General features: G+C 47.2%; 1 pseudogene; it reads left to right on the plus strand.

The window, feature by feature from the left end:
• Positions 1–2,405, plus strand: part of LOC129251097 (large subunit ribosomal RNA) — a 2,782-nt pseudogene extending 377 nt beyond the window's left edge.
• The last annotated feature ends 5,095 nt before the right edge of the window (positions 2,406–7,500 follow it).

A 7,500-nucleotide genomic window follows, 5' to 3' on the forward strand; every position in this document is an offset into this window, starting at 1 on the left:
AAAGTTGAAAAGAACTCTGAATAGAGAGTTAAATAGTACGTGAAACTGCTTAGAGGTTAAGCCCGATGAACCTGAATATCCATTATGAAAAATTCATCATTAAATAATTAAAAAAATAATGTGCATTTTTTTCATATAAGGACATTGTAATCTATTAACATAATAAAGTATTTATCAAAAGATCATTGGTGATATTAAGTTTATTTAAATTAATTTGCTTTTTAAGCATATTAACATAAAATAAATACTAATGATTTGATAAAGTGTTGATAGATTTTATTATATATAATGCTAAAATTCATTTTTTGAATTTTACAAAAAATTTAATATCTATGATATTAATATTTATTTGTATGCATTTATATGATTAACAATGCGAAAGATTCAGGATACCTTCGGGACCCGTCTTGAAACACGGACCAAGGAGTCTAACATATGTGCAAGTCATTGAGTTATATTAAACTTAATGGCATAATTAACTTAACTTAAATATAATGGGATTAATTTTTAGTCTATTTTTTAATAAATAGTCAATTAATTCAATCCCGGGGCGTTCCATATAGTTATGTATAATGATAATTTATTATTATTTATACCTCTAACTGGAGCGTACCTTGAGCATATATGCTGTGACCCGAAAGATGGTGAACTATACTTGATCAGGTTGAAGTCAGGGGAAACCCTGATGGAAGACCGAAACAGTTCTGACGTGCAAATCGATTGTCAGAATTGAGTATAGGGGCGAAAGACCAATCGAACCATCTAGTAGCTGGTTCCCTCCGAAGTTTCCCTCAGGATAGCTGGTGCATTTAAAAATTATATAAAATAATCTTATCTGGTAAAGCGAATGATTAGAGGCCTTAGGGTCGAAACGATTTTAACCTATTCTCAAACTTTAAATGGGTAAGAACCTCACCTTTCTTGATATGAAGGTTGAGGTTATGATATAATGTGCCCAGTGGGCCACTTTTGGTAAGCAGAACTGGCGCTGTGGGATGAACCAAACGTAATGTTACGGTGCCTAAATTAACAACTCATGCAGATACCATGAAAGGCGTTGGTTGCTTAAAACAGCAGGACGGTGGACATGGAAGTCGTAATCCGCTAAGGAGTGTGTAACAACTCACCTGCCGAAGCAACTAGCCCTTAAAATGGATGGCGCTTAAGTTGTATACCTATACATTACCGCTAAAGTAGATGATTTATAAAACAATTTCGATTGATTTATAAATTTTGAAACTTTAGTGAGTAGGAGGGTACAATAGTGTGCTTAGAAGTGTTTGGCGTAAGCCTGCATGGAGCCGCTATTGGTACAGATCTTGGTGGTAGTAGCAAATAATCGAATGAGACCTTGGAGGACTGAAGTGGAGAAGGGTTTCGTGTGAACAGTGGTTGATCACGAGTTAGTCGGTCCTAAGTTCAAGGCGAAAGCCGAAAATTTTCAAGTTTTTAATAAAAAAAAATATTAATAAAAATATATTTAAAAATAATTAAAATACTTGAATTATTTTGAACGAAAGGGAATACGGTTCCAATTCCGTAACCTGTTGAGTATCCGTTTGTTATTAAAAATGGGCCTTGTGCTCATCCTGGCAACAGGAACGACCATAAAGAAGCCGTCGAGAGATATCGGAAGAGTTTTCTTTTCTGTTTTATAGTCGTACTACCATGGAAGTCTTTCGAAGAGAGATATGGTAGATGGACTAGAAGAGCATGACATTTACTGTTGTGTCGATATTTTCTCCTCGGACCTTGAAAATTTATGGTGGGGTCACGCAAACTTCTCAACAGGCCGTACCAATATCCGCAGCTGGTCTCCAAGGTGAAGAGTCTCTAGTCGATAGAATAATGTAGGTAAGGGAAGTCGGCAAATTAGATCCGTAACTTCGGGATAAGGATTGGCTCTGAAGATTGAGATAGTCGGGCTTGATTGGGAAGCAATACCATGGTTTATGTACTCGTTCTGGGTAAATAGAGAATTACGATTCTTGTTCCCCGGATAGTAGTTACGTAGCCAATTGTGGAACTTTCTTGCTAAAATTTTTAAGGAATTATATCATTCGATATATATTCCTTTTAAATTATAACGATTATCAATTAACAATCAATTCAGAACTGGCACGGACTTGGGGAATCCGACTGTCTAATTAAAACAAAGCATTGTGATGGCCCTAACGGGTGTTGACACAATGTGATTTCTGCCCAGTGCTCTGAATGTCAAAGTGAAGAAATTCAAGTAAGAGCGGGTAAACGGCGGGAGTAACTATGACTCTCTTAAGGTAGCCAAATGCCTCGTCATCTAATTAGTGACGCGCATGAATGGATTAACGAGATTCCTACTGTCCCTATCTACTCATTCTCAGTCTGACTGTTGAATAGTGCGGACGTGTCGTGTGCTAAGCGGTGATTTGCGATTTTTGTGATTTCCTTTTGCGGTTACATTCGTGTGTGAGTACCGGTGCGTGATACGGTTTCTTTTGAGTGACGCCAATTTTTTGCGTGGCTGTACGTGTTTTCGTACAGCGTAGTGAATATATTGGACGCGTGAGTGAGTGCCGTACGGTAGTGTTGTTGGACACTCTAGTGAGTGCCACCATACTCCGTACTATTGACACATTGTGCGCGCGTGTGAGTGCTGCTAGATACAGCGTTGGAAATTTTCCATTAAGTTGTTTACAACTTTTGCGGGCGTGCCGTTATTTTCTTGGCGTGGTGTTTTTTGCGCGTGCCGTTATTTTTCGGCGTGGTTTTTGGCGCGTGCCGTTAATCCTTGGCGTCGGTGTAGTGTCGCGCTGTTATTTTTTCGGCGTGGGTTCGTTGAGTGCGTGTACACTAGGTAGTCGTGCCGCTATATTGCCATATTTGGCAACAGTAAAAAGGGCGTCCTCTTTTGTGCGTGGGTACAGTACTGCGCCAAGGTTGAATACCTTGTGCAGGTGCTACGACCAAAGCGTGTTGTGTTTTTGCCTGCGGTCGAGCTCGGCGTTAGCTCCACCTTGGTCGACCCGTCCTTGTTCGGGGAACAGTGTTCTGTCCGGCAAGGCATTGGTGGTGGCCTTTGCCAAACCTTTGGTTGGCGCTGTGGGCTACGCCCTCGCGCTTTGCTTTGGCTCGCCGATAGGTGCAGCCGCTGTGTGCGTGCCTGTACGGGATTCACTCCTGCCGTGCAGTAGTTGCCGTTGCCCAAAAGGGACCCAATTTTTGTTGTTGCTTGGGAGGCCTTTATCCGGCGAATTCGGCTACCTACGTGTGAGGGTCGTTGGGCTATGCCCAAACTAGACGGTATTCGGAAGAGGGCGAACACCCCTCTTCCAAGCGGTTCGGCGGTGCCATCGTCGGCAATGGACGAATCGACGTCCGGGGAGGAGGAGGTGATTTTGCGGTCTCCTCCTCGCATTAAGAAGAAGACCGCTGGGGGTGCAGCGGTCCCGGTGGTAAAGTCAGGTAAGGAGGCTTTAAAGGTACCTGAAAAGGTGCCTTCCAGTAAGTCGGGGGTGAGTGGAAGCGAGGGCGCTTCCGAAAGTGGAAAAATTGGGAGTGGGAAAAAGGGGAGTAAGACAGGGGCTAAATTAGGTCCAGCTGGGAAGCACTTGGTAGATTTCTGTAAGAGATTGGGTGCTTCCCAGGAAGGTTTGGGAGCGTTCGGGGGGGTTGCCGAACAGAAGAAGGTTGGGGGTGAATTTATGGGACGCTTTAAGTCCATTGTGACGGCCTTTAGTGGAGCCGTCATTGACATGGACGGCGTCCCGAAGAGCTCAGCGAAGGATCTCCTTGGATACTCCTTGGAGTTTGAGGAGCTCTTTGTTGAGATGGTGGCGGAGATCGCCCATCTTCGTGGGCGGTTGGAAGCCACCATGATAACCAGGGAGGAAGCACCTCGGAGGACGGCTGGAGCTGCGCTGGCTGGTGCAGCGATGATGCCGGCACCTCAGGCGCCTGCGCCTGTGTTGCCTGCGTTGCCGGTGCCCAAACCAGTAGAGACCTGGTCGGTCGTAGTGAGGGGTAAAACCCCCACTACTTCCAAGGAGGTGATTAAGAAAGTAGTAAAGGAGGTAGGGCCTTCCATGGGGGTTAGGGTGCACGAGGTGCGCCCGTTGAAGGATGGAGGTGCGATTATTCGCACCCCATCCGTTGCCGAGAGGGATAACTTGGCAAAAAATGCCAAGTTTTCCGAAGTGGGGCTCGATGTGAGCATACGTCGGAAGCTGGGGCCTAGGGTTGTGGTCCAGGGGGTTCACACGGAGATCTCCCCTGAGGATTTCATGGGAGAGTTGTTCCGGTTGAACCTCAAGGAGTTCAGCCCTGGGTGCCGTGAGAAGGACGTGAGGATGATCAGCCGTCCTTGGAAGGTCAGCCCCGATGGGGTGACGAATGTTGTCCTTGAGGGAACGGACATGCTAATGTCCGCCCTCCTGGAAGCAGGTCGTTGCTACATAAAGTGGTTTTCCTTCCGGGTACGGCCAGACCAACTGACGCCCGGCTGCTTCCGATGCATGGGGTTTGATCACAGGGTGGCAGAATGCAGAGCCAAGAAGGATGTCTGCCGTAGGTGCGGGCAAGAAGGACACAGGAGTGCAGGTTGTGGCAATGCCCCGCATTGTCGCAACTGTGCATTTAAGGGCAAGCCAGCCGGACATCTAATGATGTCCACTGTCTGCCCGGTGTACTGTGCCATTGTTGCCCGTGCGAACGCTAGACATTGATGGTTGAACTATATCAACTGAACTGTCAGGGGTCCTATGCCGTGATGTGTGAATTGGGGGCGTGTATGTCGGAGGGGGGCTGCGGCGTTGCTTTGCTCCAGGAACCATACTCCACCAATGGGGTGGTGAGAGGTCTTCCTGGGGGCTTCAGGGTCTTTACGGACCTTGGAGTCAATGCCGCAGTAGCTGTGTGTGAGCCAAGCTACTCTTGTGTAGTAGTTGACTCATCACAGTGGGGAGTATGTGTGTGTGTCGAGGGGGAATTCGGCAGAATGATTGTCGTCAGCTTGTACTGCAAGTCTGACGAGCCTCTAGAGCCCTACTTAAGATACATAGATGCGGTGCTACTACTTGAGAGTAGCATTCCTGCCATCGTGTGTCTTGATGCGAACGCTACCTCCCCGATGTGGTTCAGCAAGGTATCCAGGCATACTGCTGGATATCGGAGCCACAATCGGGGTGTGGTTATGAGCGAATGGGTGGTGGCTAATAACCTTCACATCGCAAATGAGCCATGTGAATGGTACACGTTCGAGGGGCCTAGAGGTGTGAGTGACATTGACGTGACGCTCATGAATGAGGTAGCAGCGAGTAGGTTCGAGTGTAAATGGAGCGTTAGGGGGGGTTGGGGAATTAGTGACCATAATTTAATACAAATTATGGTTACTCCCCGTACCCCGCAGTTAGAAGGGGGGAGTCCATTGAGGCGATGGCGTACCTCGTGTACCGACTGGAACCGATATGGACATACTGTTAGGGAAGCGGTATTGGATATACCGCTTAGGGAGTTTGAGGAATTGGGGGTTGACGAGCAAATTGCTCGTCTATATGAATGTGTCTGGGGTGTGAATGACTTATTGTTTAGGAAAGCTAGGGCTGTGAGAATGAAAGGTGTGAAATGGTGGACGAGTGAGTTAAATTCAAAGAGGAGGTCTGTCCGACGCTTGAGGCGTTTGTTTCAACGCGGCAGGCGGACCAATTCGGAGAATCTGTCTCAGCTCAAGTATCAATTTAGCGTAGGGATGAAAGAATATAAGAAGATGCTTGTGAGAGTGAAGGAGGAAGAGTGGAGGAGATTTGTGGGGGAAAATAGGGACGACCCTTGGGGACAGGTCTATAGGATCTGTCGGGGTCGTCGAAATGAGATGGCTAGCTCTCTTCGCGTAGGTGATACTGTATTATCGACGTGGAGAGAGTGTGCCAATGTTCTGTTAGGCGAGTTTTTTCCCAGGGCTGAGGTTCAGGTTCCTCCTGCACAAGAGGTGCCTGTCCCTCCAATAGAAGCTGAGGAGTTGGATTATGCATTTGGCCTGGTCAGGTCTAAAAGGTCTCCAGGTTTTGATGGTTTGAACGGAGAGATGTGCAAATGCTTGTGGAAGTTCATTCCGGAATATTTGGAGGCCATTTATGATAAATGCATATGGGAGGGATATTTTCCACGCGAGTGGAAAATTGCTAGGGTCGTTGCACTCTTGAAGTCGCCCGATAAGATCAGGAGCGATCCTCGATCTTATCGTGGTATCAGCCTCCTTCCGGTGCTTGGAAAAGTGCTGGAAAGGGTTATGGTTGAGCGGCTTCAGGAGCTAACTCGGGGTGTTAGGTCGGATAGGCAGTATGGGTTTAGGAAAAGACGTGGTATAGAGGATGCGTGGTTGTATGTTCAGAGTGTAGTTAGGGAAAACGTCAATAAATATGTCCTTGGCATATTTATTGACTTTAAGGGGGCATTTGATTACTTGCGCTGGGATCGTGTGTTGCAGAGATTAGAGGAGCTTGGCTGTCCGGAAATTACTCTATGGCGGAGTTATTTTTCGGACAGAAAAGCATCCATGGTAGGAGTGGGCGGGAGTGTGGAGATTGGGGTGGAGCGAGGCTGTCCGCAGGGATCCGTCTGTGGTCCCTTCATTTGGAACCTCATGATGGACTCCCTGCTTCGGCAGTTAGAGCCACTCTGTAAACACTGTGCGTATGCGGACGACCTTCTCATTTTGGTTGAGGGTCGTTCGCGTGAGGAACTAGAGCGAGTGGGGGGGCAGCTCCTTACATTTACCCACAATTGGGGGGTAGATGTGGGAGTGGACATATCGATGGACAAAACGGTGACAATGCTGCTTAAGGGCAGATTGTCCCCGAGTCGTCCACCGATTGTACGTTTGAATGGGGTAGGTATTAGGTATGTGACGCAAGTCAAATACCTGGGGGTAACTATGAGTGAAAGGATGTGTTTTACTCCACACTTAGTTTCGTTGAGGGAGCGGCTGCAGGCAATCGTTGGGCAAGTGCGTCGCGTTGTCAGATTTGACTGGGGTCTTAGCCGGCGTGCGGTTCGTACCGTATATCGGGGCCTATTTGTGGCCTGTGCCACTTATGGTGCCGCTATATGGTACGAATGGGCTTTAAAGTCGGTTGGCAAACGTCATCTGATGGCGTGCCAGCGCATTATGTTGCTTGCCTGTTTGCCTGTATGCCGTACAGTGAGTACGGATGCGTTGCAGGTGTTGTTAGGTGCGCCTCCTCTTGACCTGTTAGTTGTGCAACGGGCATTTACCTTCAGGTTGAGAAGGAGGCTTTGTATGCCGCTGCTAGATGGATGGATATCCGACGGTGATGTAGAAAGGGGGTATCTAGAGTGTGAAAGGTTGTTGAAGGAATGTATGCTTCGTGGGTGGCAAAACCGATGGGACAATAGTTCCAAAGGTCGCGTGACATACGAGTACATTCGGGATGTTTCCTTTGTCGGGGAAAATCCTGATTTTGGATTTTCCCTCAGCCTGGGATTCCTCCTTACAGGACATGG

This window comes from Anastrepha obliqua, chromosome 6, assembly GCF_027943255.1.
Source record: "Anastrepha obliqua isolate idAnaObli1 chromosome 6, idAnaObli1_1.0, whole genome shotgun sequence".
In the NCBI taxonomy this organism is placed as follows: Eukaryota; Metazoa; Arthropoda; class Insecta; order Diptera; family Tephritidae; genus Anastrepha; species Anastrepha obliqua.